The sequence below is a fragment of the Ovis aries genome, chromosome 3 (assembly GCF_016772045.2).
Source record: "Ovis aries strain OAR_USU_Benz2616 breed Rambouillet chromosome 3, ARS-UI_Ramb_v3.0, whole genome shotgun sequence".
In the NCBI taxonomy this organism is placed as follows: Eukaryota; Metazoa; Chordata; class Mammalia; order Artiodactyla; family Bovidae; genus Ovis; species Ovis aries.
In genome coordinates, this window is record NC_056056.1 from 62,615,990 (window position 1) to 62,638,055 (window position 22,066).

Genomic DNA, 22,066 nt, shown 5'->3' on the forward strand with positions numbered 1-22,066 from the left:
ACTTTGGGCAAATGGCTTAGCATTTCCAAACCTCAGTTTGAAAAACAGGAAATAAAATAATGTTTTAAGAATTCTTCATAATAATCTATATAATACACCCAGCATAGTGTCTTGTGATCAAGAGGTGACTTCCCCAGGATGTACACATAATTCTGAGTCACGAATACAGAATATTTACAGTTTTGTTTTTTCTTTACTGGAAGAATCAGTCCACTGAGCATTAAAGAAACAGCTAGACATTTTTTCATCAAATTGGTTATGTAGTCCTGTCATTTTGACTTTTGAGCATGTCACAAGCCATTTCTCTTCAAAGTCTCTCCTTCTTAGTTCCCCTGAATTAAAGCAGTGGAGCCTAAGTGGCCTCACTGCCTCCATTCTCTCCCCATGGTCCAATCCAATCTTGAGTGAGGCCCTAGAATTGTCATTGTAGAATAGCGATTGGTAAGTTCCCAGGTAACTCAAGCCCACTGGCTGTTTGTATCAGTAAAGTTTTATTGGAACAGAGTCATGCTCATTTGCTTATGTATCATCTATTACAACTTTCACACTATAGTGGCAGAGCTGAGTAGCTGCAACAGAAACAGTATGGCTTGCAAAGCTTAAAATATTTACTATCTGGTTCTTTAAGAAAGCTTGCAGTACCCTTGGCAATTTGTTCTAGAACATTGCTCCTTGGTAATTCATCATTCCCTTCAGTGACTTGACTATAAGATAAAGTCTAAGCTGTGTTAGTTGGCCCTAACCAGTCTATCCTGACTCATCTCTCACCATTCTCCTACTTGCAGCCTAAACTTCTTGCAGAATAAGGCTCCCCAAAACACACCAGAATCTCTTCACCTAGAACAACACTACGCCCTTTCCACATAAACAACAACACCAAAAACACTTCTATTTGTACTTCAATATACTTCTTGAATACCCTTTCTTTTATGAAGCCTTCTAGAATTGCTGCCTCAGCCCTATCCAAGGGGCAGGCACTCCTTCCTTGGAAATAATATCCCACCAATAACTGACATGTCGTATTCAGTACATATTGCTTCATGGATCACAGCCTTGTCATGGAGAAGGCACTTGCATAACTCAATGACACTATGAGCCATGCCATGCAGGGCCGCCCAAGATGGACTGGCCAGAGTGGGGAGTTATGACAAAAATGCAGTCCACTGGAGGAGGAAATGGCAAATGACTTCCGTATTGTTGCAGCGAGAAACCATGAACAGTATGAAAAAACAAAAAGATATGACACCAGAAGATGAGCCCCCCAGGTTGGAAGGTGTCCCGTATGCTATGGGGATGACTAGAGGGCAATTACTAATAGTTTCAGAAAGAATGAAGTGACTGGGTCAAAGTGGAAATAATGCTCAGTTGTGGATGTGTCTGGTGGTGAAAGTAAAGTCTGATGCTGTAAAGAACAATATTGCATAGGAAGCTGGAATGTTAGGCCCATGAATCAAGATAAATTGGATGTGGTCACACAGAAGATGGTAGAGTGAACATCAACATCTTAAGAATCAGTAAACTATAATAATGGGAATGGGTGAATTTAATTCAGATGACCATTATTATCTACTACTGTGGGCAAGAATTCCTCAGAAGAAATGGAGTAGCCCTCAAAGTCAACAAAAGAGTCTAAAATGCAGTACTTGGGTGCAATCTCAAAAACAACAGAATGATTTCTGTTCATTTCCAAGGCAAACCATTCAACATCACAGTAATCCAAGTCTATGTCCCAACTGCTAATGCTGAAGAAGTTGAGGTTGAGTAGTTCTATGAAGACCTACAAGACCACTAGAACTAACACCAAAAAAATATATCCTTTTCATCATAGGAAACTAGAATGCAAAAGTAAGGAAGTCAGGAGATACTGGGAATAACAGGCAATTTTGGCCTTGGAATACAAAATGAAGCAGGGCAAAGGCTAACAGAGTTTTGTCAAGAGAACACACTGGTCACAGTAAGCACCCTTTTCAAACTGTACAAGAGATGACTCTATATATGGACATTACCAAGTGGTCAATACTGAAAAGAGACTGATTATATTCTTTGCAGCTGAAGACGAAGAAGCACTATACAGTCAGCAAAAACAAGACCTGGAGCTGACTGTGGCTCAGATCATCAGCTCCTTATTGCTAAATTCAGGCTTAAATTAAAGAAAGTAGGGAAAACCACTAGGCCATTCAGGTCTGATTTACAGCATAAATCTCTTATGACTATATAGTGGAGGTGACAAATAGATTCAAGGGATTAGATTTGGTAGACAGAGTGCTTGAAGAACTATGGACAGAGGTTCATAACACTGTACAGGAGGGAGTGATCAAAACTATCCCAGAGAAAAAGAAATGCAGGAAGGTAAAGTGGTTGTCTGAGGAGGCTTTACAAATAGCTGAGGAAAGAAGAGAAGTGAAAAGCAAGGGAGAAAGGGAAAGATACACTCAACTGAACACAGAGTTCCAGAGAATAGGGAAAGACAAGAAGGCCTTCTTTAAAGAACAATGCAAAGAAGTAGAGGAAAACAATAGAATGGGAAAGACTAGACATCTCTTAAAGAAAATGGAGCTTTCAAGGGAAAATTTCATGCACAATGGACACGACAAAGGATAGAAACAGTAAGGACCTAACAGAAGCAAAAGAGATTAAGAAGAGGTGGCAAGAATACACAGAAAAGCTATGCAAAAAATGTCTTAATGACCCAGATAACTGCAATGGTATGGCCACTCACCTAGAGCCAAACATCCTGGAATGTGAAGTCAAATGGGCCTAGGAAGTGTTACTATGAACAAAGCTAGTGGAGATGATGGAATTCCAGCTAAGCTATTTCAAATTTTAAATGATGATGCTGTTAAAGTCCTGTACTCAACATGTCAGCAAAATTGGAAAATTCAGCAGTGATCACAGGACTGGAAAAGGTAAGTTTTTATTCCAATCCCAAAGAAGAGCAATGCCAAAAAATGTTCAAACTACTGTACGGGTGTTCTCATTTTACATGCTAGTAAGGTTATGCTCAATATCCTTCAAGCTAGGCTTCACCAGTATGTGAATCAAGAACTTCCAGGTAGATAAGCTAGCTTTAGAAAAGGCAGAGGAACCAGAGATCAAATTGCCAGTCTTCTTTTGATCAAAGAGAAAGCAAGGGAGTTCTAGAAAAACATCTACTTCTGCTCATTGACTTTGTTAAAGCCTTTGACTGTGTAGATCACAACAAACTGGAAAATTCTTAAAGAGATAGAAATACCAGACCACCTTACCTATCTCCTGAGAAACCTGTATGCAGGTCAAGAAGCAACAGTTAGAACTGGGCATGAAACAATGGACTGGTTTAAAATTTGGAAAGGAGTAAGACAAGACTGTACAATGTCACCCGGCTTATTTAATGTATATGCAGAGTACATCCTGCAAAATGTCAGGCTGGATGTATCACAAGCTGGAATCAAGACTGCCAGGAGAAATATCAACAACCTCAGATATGCAGATGACACCACTTTAATGGCAGAATTTGAAGAGGAACTAAAGAGCCTTTTGATGAGGGTTAATGAGGAGACTGAAAAGCTGGCTTGAAACTCAACATGAAAAAAACTAAGACCATCCCCATCTAGTCTCATCACATCATGGCAAATAGAAGGGGAAAAAGTAGGAGTGACAGATTTTATCTTCTTGGGCTCCAAAATCACTGCAGATTGTGACTGCAGCCATGAAATTAAAAGACACTTGCTCATTGGAAGAAAAGCTATGACAAACTTAGCATATTAAAAAGCAGAGTTATCACTTTGCCAACAAAGGTCTGTATAGTCAAAGCTACAGGGTTGTTTTTTTTTTTTTTCCAGGAGTCATGTACAGATATGAGAGTTGCACCAATAAGAAGGCTGAGTGCCAAAGAATTGATGCTTTCAAATTGTGCTACTGGAGAAGACTCTTGAGAGTCCCTTAGACTGAATGGAGATCAAACTAGTCAGTTCTAAAGGAAATCAACCCTGAATATTCACGGAAGGACTAAAGTGAACCTCCAGTACTTTGGCCACCTGATGCGAAGAGCCAACTCATTGGAAAAGACCCTGATGCTGGGAAAGATTGAAGGCAAACGGAGAAGAGGCAGGCAGAGGATGAAATGGTTGGATAGCATCACTGACTCAACAAACATGAATGCGAGCAAACTCTGGGAGATAGTGAAGGACAGGGGATCCTGGCATGCTGCAGTCCATGGGGTCACAGAGATAGACCCACCTTATCAACTGAACACCAACAAATACAGTAGATATGAGTCTACATAGCTGTCTTCCTCACTAGACATCCCCAAGCTAAACTGTCTTTTCTCTTTCCCTCCTGGAACACCCCGTTTTTTCCAACATAGAACTTACTATAATTTATAATCATGTATTTCATTGTGTATTTATTTCTTTAATGTCTGTCCCCTGATCACAATGACCTCCAAGAAGACAGGAACTAAGACTGTTGGATTCACCATCACGTTACCATCACATATCCTGTAGCCAGCCAAATAATAGTTGTACAATTTGTTGAATGAATGAATGATGATAAAAGAAAACAGATTTTACTAATGAAACAAATACCAATGAAATAATCGAAAGAATCAAAACTGTTACTTTCTGAGTACACCAGATACTGTCCCTCCGATTCTTCTGGCATTCAGATGGTCCAAAAGTTTGGGTAGGCTTTGATGGGGATGTTTGGAATATGTATACAGTTCTATTCACTTGTTCTTGGAATCTGTGTGGAACGTTTACATAGCCCTTTTGATGAGTTCAAATTCAGACCTCATGAAACTGGAATAAAGCTATAGTTTTATGTCACTGAGTCTACATTTTCACTGAACCATACAGTATCCCAACCATGACTTCCTAGAAAAAGACATCCTCTACTCCTTCTCTACTAAGGAAAGGTGAGCAAGACGACTGCAACTTCTCTCTGTCCCTAAGGAGGGTGTCCTATCCGTGCATCACACCCACATCCAGCTAAAGGCACCACACACCATGCCACATACAGATGAGAGGCCTGGGTGGGAAGGGCTGGGGGAGACTGCCAGGCTGGAATGATCCTCCCTTGACTCCAACAGAGGAAATCTTAAAGCTCAGACTGTGACTCTTGAAAGCTGTATTGTTCATTCTTCCTAAGACCTGAAGCTCAAGATCAAGCAAATAATTCAGCTTAGTTGCTGCTTAGTATAGGGGAAAAATATCCCAAGGCCATTTCCTGTGTGGCCTTTTTGATTTTGGACAGTGTCTCTTTGAGAGACAGCCCCATCCACAAAGGCTTTCTGTGGAGGTGCGTGCATTTCACTGAGATGTTTCCAAGAAGAGCAAAGACACCTTTTCAACCAAGGCAAATTAAAGAAGCTGGCAGTCAAACTCTATTTCTAGCCTGCAGCCTCAGGGATGTCAGTTCCATGAATGAAGGCAGGGCTGAATTTCTTGTTTAAATCAAGCTTTCAGCCCTCTGTGGCATCTACCTCTGGTCAAGCAATGAAAGAATTCTATGTATTAAAACATGGAGATTGTCTTCGGATCTAGATAAACACTTCTAAGAGTTTGCTGGAACTGTCCTTTAAGCCTGGTTACAGAGCATTCATAAGGAAATATCAGTCTTTCCCATTATTAAGAAGCTAAATGGGAGTAGGTTTCAAGATGGCTAAACAGTAAGACTAAGAGATCACCTTTCTCCCCATAAATCCACCAAAAATACATCTGCATGTGAAACAACTTCTACAAAACACCTGAATGCTAGCAGAAGATCCCAGACTTCTAAAAATGCAAGGTTATCTCCACAGAATGGGTAGGGTAAAAGATAGAAGGAAAAAAATAAATAAATAAAAGGATTTAGAACAGAGACCTGCAACTCAAGGAGGGAGCGGCGAAGGAGGAAAAGTTTCCACACACTCGGAAACCCCTTCACGGGCAGGGAAAAGGGGGGGGGGGAGCTTCAGAACCTCAAAGCTGGATGCAGCAATAGGTGCTTGGAAGGCAAAATGGAGAGAATTCACTACAGAGATCATTGCCAACCAGCCCTTGTAGGCTGAGAAGCTGTTTGCACACTTGCTGTGGTAAACAGGGGCTGGGTGCTAAGGTTCAGGCTGTGGGGGTCAGACTTCAGGTAAAGGACTTGGGTTGACTGCTGTGAAGATACTCTGAGGCAGCTAGTACGACACAGCTGAGGGAGTCGGGGAAAAGCCTGGGCCTGCCAGAGACACAAAAGATCACTGCTGTGGGGACCCTCTAACTCCACACACTCACAGACCACAGGGCTCTGCCTTCGCTGGTGCCATAGGTGGGACAAGATGCAGCTGGGGACTGTGACCCCAGAGGTAGATACACTGGCCAGCACCACCAAAGCTGGCATGAGTGCCAGAAGCAGGACTAGAAGGGTCTATAGTTTTCAGTCCCAAAGGTGGAAACAGGCCAAATGGCCACCACCAAAGTCTGCATAAGTGCGAAAGGCAAGGGACAAAACACCACTGCTGTCCCAACCCCAGAGGTAGCAGCTGCCACCAAACTGTGAACAAGCACAGGTCACTACACGCACCTTCCTGGGAGTCTATGCAGCTTGACTCTGCCGAGGGACACACAGTCCAGGGCCAATTCCTTTAGGAGAGCACATGAACCATCTCAGACTACAGCAACTTTCCTCAGGCCGCAGCTGCAGAAGGCACGCCTCACAAACCCCAACTGTGTCTGCTATTCCCCTCCATCTCCTTAGCCTGTCTGAGCAAGTGAGCCCTAATAAGCCGATACTTTTGCCCTCTCCTGCCTGGGTGGAACAGACACCAGAGAGAGACCTACAAGCAGAGGCAGGGCCAAAACCAAAGCTTAGCATTAGGGGCCGTGTGACCTGAGAAGAGGAAGGGAATGCGTTACTGCAGCTGCAGGTACAACAGGTTGTTGTTGTTCAGTCGCCCAGTTGTGTCCAACTCTTTGCGACCCCATGGACTGCTGCACGCCAGGCTTCCCTGTCTTTCACCATCTCCTGGAGCTTGCTCAAACTCATGTTCATTGAGTTTGTTATGCCATCCAATCATCTTGTTCTCTGTTGTCCCCTTCTCCTCCTGCCTTCAATCTATCCCAGGTTCTTTTCTAAGAGTCAACTCTTTGCATCAGATAGCCAAAGTACTAGAGCTTCAGCTTCAGCCTCAGTCCTTCCATTGGATATTCAGAACTGATTTCTTTTAGGATGGACTGGTTGGATCTCCTTGCAGTCCAACAGACTCTCAAGAGTCATCTCCAACACCATAGCTCAAAAGCATCATTTTTTCAGCCTTCTTTATGGTCCAGCTCTCACATCCATACATGACTACTGGAAAAACCTTAGCTTTGACTATATGGACCTTTGTCAGCAAACCAATGTCTCTGCTTTTAATATGCTGTCTAGATTTGTCATAGTTTTTCTTCCAAGGAGCAAGAATCTTTTAATTTCATGGTCACAGACACCAGGTTAAATCCCCACAATAGGTTTGAGACTGCTTTGGGGGCAACTGTGGACTTTGGAAGCAAGTACAAGCTGAAGGACATATCTGGGTCTCAGCTGACCCCAGAATGCCCACAGAAGGTCCAGACACCTTCCTAGAGATATTGGAGGACTTCCTGAGGAGGCAGATTGGCTGGTGATCACTGTGTGGTAAGGACAACAGAGTATGCAGGAGGATATTCTTACTGCTCCTCCTCCTCCTCTCTCACTCTCACACTATATATATATATATATATCTTTTTTCCTGTTCATTTTTCCCTATTTTTACAGTACTCTGTAGATATATAGGATTTTTCCCCATGTTTTCAATTTTGTATTTTTGCTAGCTTTTATATTTGTTTTAATTATGGGTTTTTTAATTGGCTTCACTGCTCTCTTCTCTTTTGGTTCTTATTTTTCTTTTTTTGTTCTCTTTTTTTATCTCTTCCTCTTGTGAGTGTGTGAGCTTCTTCGGATGTTCTTGTCTGTGGAGTATTGCTATTACCATTTGTCTTAGGATTTTATCTGTCCATGCATTTTCTGTTTGTACATTTGTTTGACTTGCTTTTTTTTTTCTCTTCTCTTCTGCATTATATGCCTTGTGGAGTCCAGTAAGGAGCTGGGCCTCAACTTCTGAAGTAGGAGACCTGAGTCCAGGACTCTGGACCAGAGAACTCCCGAGCCCATGGACCATCAACTGGTGAGAGTTCTCCAAAAGGCCTCCATCTCAACATTAAGACCAGGCACCACCTAAAAGCCAGCAAGCTCCAGTATGGAAGACTCAGGCCCAACCATCAGTAAAACAAAAACACCAACACTGCCCACTAGCAGACAGGCTGGTATGGCTACACTAAGCACACAGACACTCCAAAACACATCACTGGATAATACAGAACTGCCATTTGGAGAGACAAGATCCAGTTCTGTCCACCAGAACAAAAGCACCGGTCCCCCCAACCAGGAAACCATCATGAGGCACTGGTCCAGCCCCACCCACGGTGGGCACACTCCATAAATGAGAGGAACTATGACCTAGCATCCTGTAGGAAGGAAATCCCAAGCACAGCAAATTAAACACAATGGAAAGACACAAAAAATGCACAGCAGATGAAGGAACATGGTAAAAACCTACAAGACCAAACAAATGAAGAGGAAATAAGCAGTCTACCTGAAAAAGAATTCAGAGTAATGATAGTAAAGATAATCTAAAATCATGGAAATAAAAATGGAGGCACAGATTAATAGAATGGAGGCATGGATTGAAAAGACACAAGAAATGTGTAACAAGGCCCTAGAAGAATTAAAGAACAGACAATCAGCAATGAACAATGAGACAAAAAATACACTAGAGGCAACCAGTAACAGAATAACTGGGGCAAAAGAACAAATAAGCAAGCTGGAGGATAGAATGGTGGAAGTAACTGAAACAGCAGAATAAAGAAACAAGAATAAGAAAAGATGAGAACAGTTTCACAGACATCTAGGGAAACATAAGGCACACAAGCATTCAAATTGTAGGTGTCCCTAAAGAAGAAGAGAAAAATAAAGGGTATGATAAAATATTTGAGAAGATTATAGTCAAAAACTTCCCTAACATGGGGAGGGAAATAGCCACCCAAGTCCAGGAAGACCAGAGAGTCCCAAACAGGATAAATCCAAGGAGAAACATGTCAAGACACTTATTATACAAACTAACAAAAGTAAACAGAAAGAAATAATATTAAAAGCAACAAGGGGAAAAAAACATACAATGGAATTCCCATAAGGCTATCAGTTGATATTTCAACAAAAACTCTGCAGGTCAGAAAAGAGTGGCAAGATATACTTAAAGTGATGAAAGGGAAAAACCTACAACCAAAATTACTCTACTCGGCAAAGACTTTCCTTTGTCAGATTCGATGGAGAAATCAAAAGCTTTACAGATAAGTAAAAGTTCAAAGAATTCAGCACCAATAAGCCAACTTTATAACAAATGCCAAAGGAATTTCTCTAGACAGGAAACACAAGGGAAAAAAAATGACCTACAAAAACACACTCACCAATAAAGTAAATGGTAAATGTATCATACATATCAGTAATTACCTTAAATGGAAATGGATTAAATGCTCCAACCAAAAGACACAGAGAACTGAATGGATAAAAAAACAAGACCCCAACGCGGTTCTCAATGAGAGATCCACTTCAGACCTAGGGACACATACAAACTGAAAGTGAAGGGCTGGAAAAAATTATTCCATGCAAATGGAAATCAAAAGAAAGTGAGAGTAGTAATACTTATCATAAAAAAATGAAAGTAAAATAAAGACCATTCCAAGAGACAAGGAAGGACACTACATAATGATCAAGGGATCAATCCGTGAAGAAGACATAACAATTTAAAATATATATGCACACAACATAGGATTGCCTCAAGACATAGGGCAAATGTTAACAACTATTAAAGGGGAAATTGACAGCAGCATAATAATAGTAGGGACTTTCACATCCAACTAACACGAATGGACAGATCTTCCAGACAGAAAATTAATAAGGAAGCACAAGCTTTAAATGACATATTGGACCAGATGCATCTAATTGATATGTACAGGACATTTATCCAAAAAGGCTAGATTTCACTATTTTGTCAAGTGCACATGGACAATTCATCAGAATAGATCACATCATTGGTCACAAATCAAGCCTTCATAAATTTTTAAAACTTGAAATTGTATCAAACATTTTTTCTGACCACAATGCTACAGGATTAGATATTAAAACAGGGGGAATAAATGCTAAAAAAAAAAATATGGAAGGTGGTAAATACACTTCTGAATAACAAAGATGTCATTGAAGAAATCAAAAAGGAATGAAAAAATATATAAAAATAAATGACAATGAAAACACAACAACTCAAAACCTAAGAGATGCAGTAAAACCAGTGCTAGGATGGAAGGTTACAGCAATACAAGCCTACGTCAAGAAACAAGAGAAACATCAAATAAACAACCTAATGCTACACCTAAAGCAACTAGAAAAAGAAGAACAACAACAAAAAAAACTCCAAAATTTAGTAGAAGAAATAAAAAAGATCAGAAAAGAAACAAATGAAAAAGAAATGAAGACAATAGCAAAGATAAATAAAACTAAAAGCTAAATAAAACTAAAACTATGATAAACAAAATTGACAAAACGTTAGCCAGACTTATCAAGAAAAAAGGGGAGAAGACTCAAATCAATAAAATTAAATATGAAAAAGGAGAAGTTACAACAGACAACACAGAAATATAATGGATTATAACAGATATTATGAGCAACTATATGCCAACAAAATGGACAACCCCAAAGAAATGGGCAAATTCTTAGAAAAAGCATAACATTCCAAAGCTGAGCTAAAAGCTACAAAATAAAAAAATATGAGTAGAACAATCACAAGCACAGATATCAAAACTTCAATCAAAAATCTTTCAACAAACAAAAGCCAAGGGCCAGATGGCTTTACAGGTGAATTCTACCAAAAGTTTAGAACTAACACCTATACTGCTCAAATGCTTACAGAAAATTGCAGAGGAAGGACAGCTCCTGAACTCATTCTATCAGACCACCAACACCCTAATACCAAAACCAGACAAAAATATCACACAAAAAAAGAAAATCACAGGCCAAAATCATGGATGAATCAGATGCATTAAAAAATCCTCAACAAAATTCAGCAAACAGAATCCAACAGCACATTAAGAGGACCATACACCATGATCAAGTGGAGTTTATCCCAGGGATGCAAGGTTTCTTCAATATATCCAAATCAGTCACTGTGACACAGCATATTAACAAACTGAAGATAAAAACTACGTGATCAACTCAATAGATGCAGAGAAAGTTTTTGACAATATTCAACACCCATTTATGATTTAAAAAAAAAAAAACAAAAACCTCTCCAGAAAGTAGGTACAGAATGAACCTATCTCAGCATAATAAAGGCTATATATAACAAATCCACAGAAAACATTTTTCTCAACAGTGAAAAACTGAATGCATTTCTGCTAAGATTAGGAACAAGACAAGGGTGCCCATACTCGCCACTATTAGTCAACATAGTTTTGGAAGCCCTAGCCACAGCAATCAGAGAAGAAAAAGAAATAAAAGGACTCTAGATTAGAAAGGAAGATGTAAAACTCTCACTTTTTGCAGATGACATGAGACTATACATAGAAATGATAAGGTGCCACCAGAAATTATTAGAGCTAATCAGTGAATATAATAAGGTTGCAGGATATAAAGTTAATACACAGAAATCCTTTGCATTTCTATATACTAGCAATGAAAAACCAGAAAGAGAAATTAAGCAAACAATTGCATTCACCATTGCAACAAAAAGAATGAAATATTTAGGAATAAACCTACCTAAAGGGACAAAAGACCTGTATGCACAAAACTATAAGACACTGATGAAAGAAATCAAAGATGTCACAAACAGATGAGGAGATATACCATGTTCTTGGATTAAAACAATCAATATTGTGAAAATGACTATACTACCGAAAGCAACATACAGATTCAATGCAATCCCGCTGAAGCTACCAATGATATTCTTCACAGACCTAGAACAAAAAAATTTCATAATCTATATGGAAACCAAAAGACTGTGAATAGCTAAAGTAATCTTGAGAAATAAAAATGGAGATGGAGGAATCAACCTTCAGACTATACTGACTTCAGACTATACTACAAAGCTACAGTCACAAAAACAGAAATGTAGACAAAAGGAACAAGATAGAAAGCCCAGATATAAACCCACACACCTTATCTTTGACAAAGAGGCAAAAATATACAATGAAGGAAAGAAAGCCTCTTCAATAAGTGGTGTTGGGAAAACTGGACATGTAAAAGAATGAAACTAGAACATCCCCTAACACTATACACAAAAATTAATTCAAGATAGATTAAAGACTTACATATAAGGCTAGAAACAATAAAGCTCTTAGAGGAAAACAGAAGCAGCACACTCCTTGAATAAATCACAACAAGATCCTCCATGACTCACCTTCAAGAATAGAAATAAAAATAAACAATTGAGACCTAATTAAGTTTAAAAGCTTTTGCACAGCAAAAGAAAACTGTAAACAAGGTAAAAAGACAGCCCTCAGATTGGGAGAGAAAAATAGCAAAGGAAAAAATGACAAAGGATTAATTCCCCCAAAATATAAGAAGCTGATGCTGCTCAATACCAGAAAAACAAACAACTCAATCAAAGAGTAAGCAGAAGACCGATGCAGACATTCCACTGAAGAAGACATACAGATGGCTAATAAACACATGAAAAGATGCTCAACATCACACATGATCAGAGAACTGCAAATCAAAAAAATAGTAAGGTATCATCTCACATCAGTCAGAATGGCATCATCAAAAAATCTACAAACAATAAACACTTGAAAGGGTGTGGATAAAATGGAATTCTCTTCCATTGTTGGTGGGAATGTAAATTGATACAGCAATTATGGAAAACAATATGGAGATTCCTTTAAAAACTAGGAACAAAACTACCATATGATCCAACAATCCCACTACTGGGGTTAATACCATGAGGAGACCATAATGAAAAAGACATACATACCCCAATGTTCATTGCAGCACTATTTACAATAGTGAAGACATGGAAGCAACCTAGATGTCCATGGATACGAATGGACATTCATTAAGATGAATGGATAAAGAAGTTGTGGTACATATAGACAATGGAACATTACTCAGCGATAAAAAGGAATGCATTTCAGTCAGTTCTAATCAGGTGGATGAACGTACAGCCTGTTATATAGAGTTAAGTCAGAAAGAGAAAAATAAATATTGTACATTAATGCATATATATGTAATCAAGAAAGATGGTACTGATGAACTTGTTTGTAGGGCAGCAATAGAGACGTAGACATAAAGAACAGACTTGTGGACACAGCAGGGAAAGGAGAGGGTGGAACAAATTGAGAGTAGCATTGAAGCATAAACATCAACATATGTAAAATAGATTGCTGTGGTTCACTCATTAAGTCATGTGCTACTCTTTGCAACCCTAAGAACTGCAGCACACCAGGTTTCCCTGTCCATCACCAACTCCCAGACCTTGCTCAAACTCATGTCCATCTAGTCAGTGATGCCATCCCACCATCTCATCCTCTGTCCCACCCTTCTCCTTCTGCCCTCAATCTTTCCCAATATCAGGGCACCCTGCAATGAGTCAGCTCTTTGTACCAGGTGGTCAAGCATCATGCATCATTCCTATTCAGTATCATCCCTTCCAATGAATATTCAGGGCTGATTTCCATTGGTTTGATCACCTTGCTGTCCAAGGGACTCTCAAGAGTTCTCTCCAGCACCACAGTTCAAAAGCATCAATTCTTAGACACTCAGCCTGCTTTACAGTCCAATTCTCACATCAGTACATGACTAGGGGAAAAAATATAGCTTCGACTATATGGACCTCTGCTGACTGTGATGTCTCTGCTTTTTAATATGTTCTCTATGTTTGTCATGGCTTTTCTTCCAAGAAGCAAGCATCTTTTAATTTTGTGGCTGCAGTCACCGTTTACAGTGATTTTGGAGCCTAAGAAAATAACATAGGTAACTGTTTCCACTTGTTTCCCATCTATTTGCCATGAAGTGATGGGGCCTTATGTCATGATCTTGGTTTTTTGAATGTTGAGTTTTAAGCCACCTTTTTCACTCTCCTCTTTCACCTTCATCAAGAGGCTCTTTAGTTCCCCTTGGCTTTCTGACATTAGAATGGTATCATCTTCATATCTGAGGCTGTTGGTATTTCCCCTGGCAATCTTGATGATAGCTTGTGATTCATTCAGACCAGCATTTCGCATGGTGTACTCTGCGTTTAAGTTAAATAAGCAGGGTAACAATCTACAGCCTTGACATACTCCTTTCCCAATTTAGAACCAATCCACTGTTACATGTCCGGTTCTAACTGTTGCTTCTTGACCTGCATACAGGGTTCTTAGGAAACAGCTAAGGTGGTCTGGCATTCCCATCTCTTTAAGAATTTTCCATAGTTTGTTGTGATCCACACAGTCAAAAGCATTCTTGTAGTCAATGAAGCAGAAGTAGATTTTTTTGGAATCCCCTTGCTTTTCCTATGATCCTGCAGATGTTAGCAATTTGACCTCTGGTTCCCCTGTTTTTCTAAATCCAGCTTGTGCATTTGGAGATCTTGATTCAGACACTGCTGAAGCCTAGCTTGAAGGATTTTGAACATAATTTTGCTAGCGTGAAATGAGAGCAATTGTAAGGTAGTTACATTACAACGTTCTTTGGCACTGCCTTTCTTTGGCATTGGAATGAAAACTGACCTTTTCCAGTCCTGTGTCCACTGATGAGTTTTCCAAATTCTCTGGCATATTGAGTGCAGCACTTTCACAGCATCGTCTTTTAGAATTTGAAATAGCTCAGCTGGAATTCCATCACCTCCACTAGCTTTGTTCTGGGAATTTCCTGCATGACTCAGGGAACTCAAACTTGGTGCTCTATGACAATGCAGAGAGATGGAGTGAGGTGGGAGGGAGGTTCAAGAGGGAGGGAATACATATACACCCATGGCTGATTCACGTTGATGTATGGGAGAAACTAACAAAATATTGTAAAGCAGTTTTCTTCCAATTAAAAATAAACTTTTTTAAAAAGAGAAAAAATAAGAAACAAGGAAACCATCAAACAATCAACCTAACCTTACATCTATAGCAACCAGAAAAAAATGAAACAAAAAACTCCAGGATTAGTACAAGGAAATACTCATAAAATCAGAGCTGAAATAAATGGAAAAAAAATGAAAGGACAACAGCAAAGATCAATAAACTAAAAGCTGGTTCTTTGAGAAAATAAACAAAATTGACAAACCATTAGCTAGATTCATCAAGAAAAAAAGAAATAATTTTTTTAATTTCAAAAAAATTAGAATTAAGCTTTCCTGTTCAAGCTGGTAGAATAGAAGGATGTGTACTCATCTCCTCCTGAGAGAGCAACAAAATTGCAACTAGCTGTTGAACAACCATAGACAGGAGGAGGCTGGAACACACCAGAAAAATGTACCCCACGTCCAAAGAGAAAGAAGCTGCAGCATGACAGCAGGAGGGGGCACAATCACGATAAAATCAAATCCAAAACCTGCCAGGTGGGTGAACCGCAACCTGGAGAACAATAATACCAAAGAAATCTCCCCACTGTTGTGAAGGTTCTAAACCCCATGTTAGGCTTCCCAGCCTGGGGATCCAACAAAGGGACTAGGAATCCCGAGGAAATCTGACCTCAAAGACTAGCAGGATTTGATTACAGGACTCCCCAGGACTGGGACTTCCCTCAGAGCTCAGTTGGTAAAGAATCTGCCTGCAATGCAGGAGACCCTGGTTCAGTTCCTGGGTCAGGAAGATCCCCTGGAGAAGGGAAAGGCTACCCACTCCAGTATTCTGGCCTGGAGAATTCCATGGACTGTATACCCCATGGGGTCGCAGAGTTGGACACAACTGAGTGACTTTCACTTTCACTTTTCACAGGACTAGAGGAAACAGAGACTCCAGTCTTGGAGGGTACAAACAAAATCTTGCATACACCAAGACCCAGAGGAAAAGAGCAGTGACCCCCACAGGCTGCTGAACCAAAACTAGTGTTGGAGGGCCCCTTGTGGAGGTGTGGGTTGGCAGGGGCTCACCACCAGGATAGGGTCATGGAAACAGCAAGCCTTGAAGGCCCTCTTTGAAATAAACCCTTTTGGAGGTCACCATTAACCCTACCATAGACCCCTGGGCTGGGTCACCTCAGGCCAAAAACCTACCAGGGAGGGCGTACACCCTACACATCACAGATAATTGGACTAAAAATAATTGGACTAAAACTTTACTGAGCAAGGCCCTGCCCACCAGAGCAAGACTCAGTTTTTCCCATCGCCAGTTCCTCCCATCAGGAAGCCTACACAAGCCTTTTAGTTAGCCTTCTCCATCAGAGAGCAGACAGAAGAAGCAAGAAGAAACAGTCTCACAGCACCTAAAACAAAAATCATATTACAGAAAGTTAATCACAATGAAAAGGGAGAAAGTTATATCCCAGATAAAGGGACAAGATAAAACCCCAGAAAAGCAACTAAATAAATTGGAAACAGGCAACAGTTCAGAAAAAGAATTCAGAATAACGATAGTGATATTGATCCAGGATCTTGGAAAAAAGAATGGAGGCAAAGATTGAGAAGATGCAAGGAATGTTTACCAAACACCTACAAAAACTAAAGAACAAACAAACAGAGATGAACAATACACTACAAGGAATCGATAGTAGAATAACTGATGCAGAAGAACAGATAAGTGACCTGGAGGACAGAATGGTGTAAATTACTGCCACAAAACAGAATACAGAAAAAATGAATGAAAAGAAATGAAGACAGCCTGAGAGACCTCTGGGACAAAGTTAAGTGCACCAACGTTCTCACTATAGGGGGTCCAGAAGGAGAAGACAGAGAGAAAGGACCGGCGAAAACATTTGAAGATATAATAATAGCTGAAAAATTCCCTACCATGGGAAAGGAAATAGTCAACAAAGTCCAGGAAGCACAGAGTCCCAGGCAGAATAAACCATAGGAGGAACACACTGAGACTCACATTAATCAAACAAACAAAAATTACAGACAAAGATACAATATTGAAAGCATCAAGGGAAAAATGACATACAAGGGAATTCCCATCAGATAATCAGCTGATTTCTCAACAGAAACTCCACAAGCCAGAAGGGAATGGCATGATATATTTAAAGTAATGAAACGTAAGAACCTACAACCAAGAATACTCTACCCAAGACTTTCATTCAGATTTGACTGAGAAATCAAAAGCATTTCAGACAAGCAAAAGTTAAGCAAATTCAGCACCACCAAACCAGCTTTACAACAAATGCTGAAGAAACTTCTCTAGGCAGGAAACACAAGAGAAGGAAAAGACCTACAGAAAATAAACCTAAAACAATTAAGAAAACGGTAATAGGATCACATATTGTTAATTATCTTAAATGTAAATGGGTTAAATGCACCAATCAAAAGACAAAGACTGGCTGGGCAGATGAAAACATGTACATGTATGTACGTCCACTTCCCACATCATTCTGCTTGACCTCTCAAATTGCATGTAATTATTTAATATTGTTAAGTTAATCATGTTTCCATTGCAGCTTGCAATTGTAATTATCTTTTTTGTCTGGCTATTGATTGTGAATATACACATATACAGAATCTAGAAAAATAGTACCGAAGAACATATTTACAGACAAGTAATGGAGACACAATCACAGAAAACTAGCCAATCTAATCACATGGACCACAGCCTTGTCTAACTCAACAAAACTAAGCCATGCCATGTAGGGCCACCCAAGATGGAAGGTTCCCAGTGGAGGGTTCTGACAAAATGTGGTCCACTGGAGAAGAGAACAGAAAGCCACTTCAGTATTCTTCCCTTGAGAAACCCATGAACAATATGAAAAGGCAAGAAGCTAGGACACTGAAAGATGAACTCCCCAGGTCGGTAGGTGACCATATGCTACTGGAGATCCGTAGAGAAATAAATCCAGAAAGAATGAAGAGACAGACCCAAAGCAAAAACAACACCCAGCTGTGGATGTGACTGATGATAGAAGTAAGATCTGATGCTACAAAGAGCAATACTGCATAGGAACCTGGAATGTTAGGTCCATGAATCAAGGTAAACTGGAAGTGGTCAAACAGGAGATGGCAGAGTGAACGTCAACATTTTAGGAATCAGAGAACTAAAATGGACTGGAATGGGTGAATTTAACTCAGATGACCATTATATCTACTACTGTGGGAAAGAATCCCTTAGAAGAAATAGAGTAGCCATCATAGTCAACAAAAGAGTCTAAAATGGAGTACTTGGATGCAATCTCAAAAACGACAGAATGATCTCTGTTCATTTCCAAGGCAAACCATTCAGTATCACAGTAATCCAAGTCTATGCTCCAACCAGTAATGCTGAAGAAACTGAAATGGAACGGTTCAATGAAGACCTATAAGACCTTCTAGAATTAACACCCACAAAAGATGTCCTTTTCATTACAGGGACTAGAATGCAAAAGTAGGAAGTCAAGAAACATCTGGAGTAACAGGCAAATTTGGCCTTGGAGTACAGAATGAAGCAGGGCAAAGGCTAATAGAGTTATGCCAAGAGAATGCACTGGTCATAGCAAACACCCTCTTCCAAGTGAAGACTCTACACACGGACATCACTAGATGGCCAACACCAAATTCAGATTGATTATATTTTTTGCAGCCAAAGATGGAGAAGCTCCATACAGTCAGCAAAAACAAAACTGGGAGCTGACTGTGGCTCAGATCATGAACTCCATATTGCCAAAATCAGACTTAAATTGAAGAAAGTAGGGAAAATCACTAGACCATTCAGGTATGACCTAAATCAAATCCCTTACAATTATACAGTGGAAGTGAGAAATAGATTTAAGGGACTAGATCTGATAGACAGAGTATCTGATGAACTATGGACGGAGCTTCGTGACACTGTACAGGAGACAGGAAACAAGACCATCCCCAAGAAAAAGAAATGCAACAAAGCAAAATGGCTGTCTGAAGAGGTCTTACAAATAGCTGAGAAAAGAAGAGAAGCCAAAAGCAAAGGAGAAAAGGAAAGATATATACTCATTTGAATGCAGAGTTCTGAAGAATATCAAGGAGAGATAAGAAAGCCTCCTCAATGATCAATGCAAAGAAATAGAGGAAAACAACAGAATGGGAAAGACTAGAGATCTCGTCAAGAAAATTAGAGATACCAAGGGAACAGTTCATGCAAAGATGGGCTCGATAAAGGACAGAAATGGTATGGACCTAACAGAAGCAGAAGATATTAAGAACAGGTGGCAAGAATACACAGAAGAACTGTACAAAAAAGATCTTCACAACCCAGGTAATCATGATGATGTGATCACTCACCTAGAGCCAGACATCCTGGAATGTGAAGTCAAGTGGGCCTTAGAAAGCATCACTACGAACAAAGCTAGTGGAGGTGATGAAATTCCAGTGGAGCTGTTTCAAATCCTGAAAGATGATGCTGTGAAAGTGCTGCACTCAATATGCCAGCAAATTTGGAAAACTCATCAGTGGACACAGGACTGGAAAAGGTCAGTTTTCATTCCAATCCCAAAGAAAGGCAATGCCAAAGAATGCTCAAACTACCACACAATTGCACTCATCTCACATGCTAGTAAAGTAATGCTCAAAATTCTCCAAGCCAGGCTTCAACAATATGTGAACTGTGAACTTCCAGATGTTCAAGTTGGTTTTAGAAAAGGCAGAGGAACCAGAGATCAAATTGCCAACATCTGCTGGATCATTGAAAAAGCAAAAGAGTTCCAGAAAAACATCTATTTCTGCTTTATTGACTATGCCAAAGCCTCTGACTGTGTGGATGACAACAAAGTGTGGAAAGCTCTGAAAGAGATGGGAATACTAGATCACCTGACCTGCCTCTTGAGAAATCTGTATGCAGGTCAAGAAGCAACAGTTAGAACTGGACATGGAACAACATATTTGTTCCAAATAGGAAAAGGAGTACGTCAAGGCTGTATATTGTCACCCTGCTTATTTAACTTATATGCAGAGTACTTCATGAGAAACGCTGGACTGGAAGAAGCACAAGCTGGAATCAAGGTTGCCAGAAGTATCAATAACCTCAGATATGCAGATGACACCACCCTTATGGCAGAAAGTGAAGAGGAACTAAAAAGCCTCTTGATGAAAGTGAAAGAGGAGAGTAAAAAGCTGGCTTAAAGCTCAACATTCAGAAAATTAAGATCATGGCATCTGGTCCCATCACTTCATGGCAAATAGATGGGGAAACAGTGGAAACAATGGCTGACTTTATTTTTGAGGGCTCCAAAATCACTGTACATGGTGACTGCAGCTATGAAATTAAAAGACGCTTACTCCTTGGAAGGAAAGTTGTGACCAACCTAGACAGCATATTAAAAAGCAGAGACATTACTCTGCCAACAAAGGTCTGTCTAGTCAAGGCTTTGGTTTTTCCAGTAGTCATGTATGGATGTGAGAGTTGGACTATAAAGAAAGCTGAGCTCCAAAGAATTGATGCTTTTGAACTGTGGTGTTGGAGAAGACTCTTGAAAGTCCCTTGGATGGCAAGGAGATCCATCCTAAAGGATACCAGTCCTGAGTGTTCATTGGAAGGATTGATATTGAAGCTGAAACTCCAATACTTTGGCCAGCTGATGTGAAGAGCTGACTCATTAGAAAAGACCCTGATGCTGGAAAAGATTGAAGGCAGGAGGAGAAGGGGATGACAGAGGATGAGATGGTTGGATGGCATCACTGACTTCATGGAGATGACTTTGAGTAAACTCTGGGAGTTAGTAATGGACAGGGAGGCCTGGTGTGCTGTGGTCCATGGGGGTCATGAAGATTTGGTCACAACTGAGTGACTGGACTGAACTGAATGGAGACACGGACATAGAAATTGGTCTGGTGACCATAGTAGGGGAAAGAAAGGGTAGGACAAATCAAGAGAGAAGCTATCATATGCAAAATAGAGGCTTGCCAGGTGGCTCAGTGGGAAAGAATCCACCTGCCAATACAGAAGTCATGAGAGACGCATGTTCAATGAGTCAGGAAGATCCCCTGGAGGAGGAAATGGCAACCCACTCCAGTATTTTTGGCTGGAAAATTCAATGGACAGAGGTGTCTGGTGGGCAAGTCTATGGAGTCAACGAAGAGTCAGACACGACTGAGTGACTAAGCACAACGCATGCAAAAAGCACAACTACCAGGAAGCTGGTGTATAACAGATGGAGCCCAGCCCAGTACTCTGTGACCTGCACTGGTAGGTGAATTCTTTGCCACTGAGCCACCTGGGAAGTTCTTAGCTGTCCCTAAACTGCTTCAAGTTCAGTTTGTCTGAAACTGAGCTCATCATCTTTTTCTCCAAATGCTCCTCCTCCATAACTCTCCTAATGGCCCCGCTGTCCTTACTCTTATTGCTCAGGTTAAAATCCCAGTCATCCCAGACTCTTTCCCCGACCCTCAAACTCCACAGCGTGAATTAGTCACCAAATTGTGCCAACTTTATTGCCAAAATATGTCCTGAGTTGAGCCCAATTCTCTACTGCTATTACTAGTGTCTTAGACAGAAACTCATTTTTTTTTCACCTGGATTAATAACAATAATATTAAAAACTAGTATTCACCACCATGTTCACAGGCCAAATGTTGATCGATTACTGTAGCAGACACTTTACATACTTCATCATCCATAGTCTTGAGAGCCATCTATCCTTGATAGAGAGGATCATTCGTTTCTGTTTTCAAATGAGAAAGACAGAAGCTCAGAGGCACTTAATAGCTTTAGTTACACAAAGATATTGTGAGACTCATATGAGACTGAGGTCTGTGTGACTCCAAACCATGGGCCTTTTCTACTCTCTAAATTGCAGTGGTGTCCTAACTGGTCTTCCTGTCACCTGTCTTATTCCTTTCCAATATCTACTGACAGAGGGGTCTGTTTTTACAATGAAACTCTGATCTAGTCTCTCCTGTGTGAAATCCTACAGTAGTTCCCCAGTGTCTTCAGAATAA

At 40.2% G+C, this 22,066-nt stretch overlaps 1 protein-coding gene across 3 annotated transcripts in view; it reads right to left on the reverse strand.

Moving 5' to 3' along the window:
* EVA1A (eva-1 homolog A, regulator of programmed cell death) overlaps positions 1 to 22,066 on the reverse strand; it is an 86,728-nt gene that overhangs the window by 54,016 nt on the left and 10,646 nt on the right. Inside the window, exon 2 of one of the 3 annotated variants that reach the window (XM_060412133.1) lies at positions 21,734 to 21,789. The exons of the other annotated variants lie outside the window; for them this stretch is intronic. The gene's annotated coding sequence lies outside the window, so the exon portion shown is untranslated. The remainder of the gene's footprint in view (positions 1 to 21,733; positions 21,790 to 22,066) is intronic. 3 annotated transcript variants of the gene reach the window in all.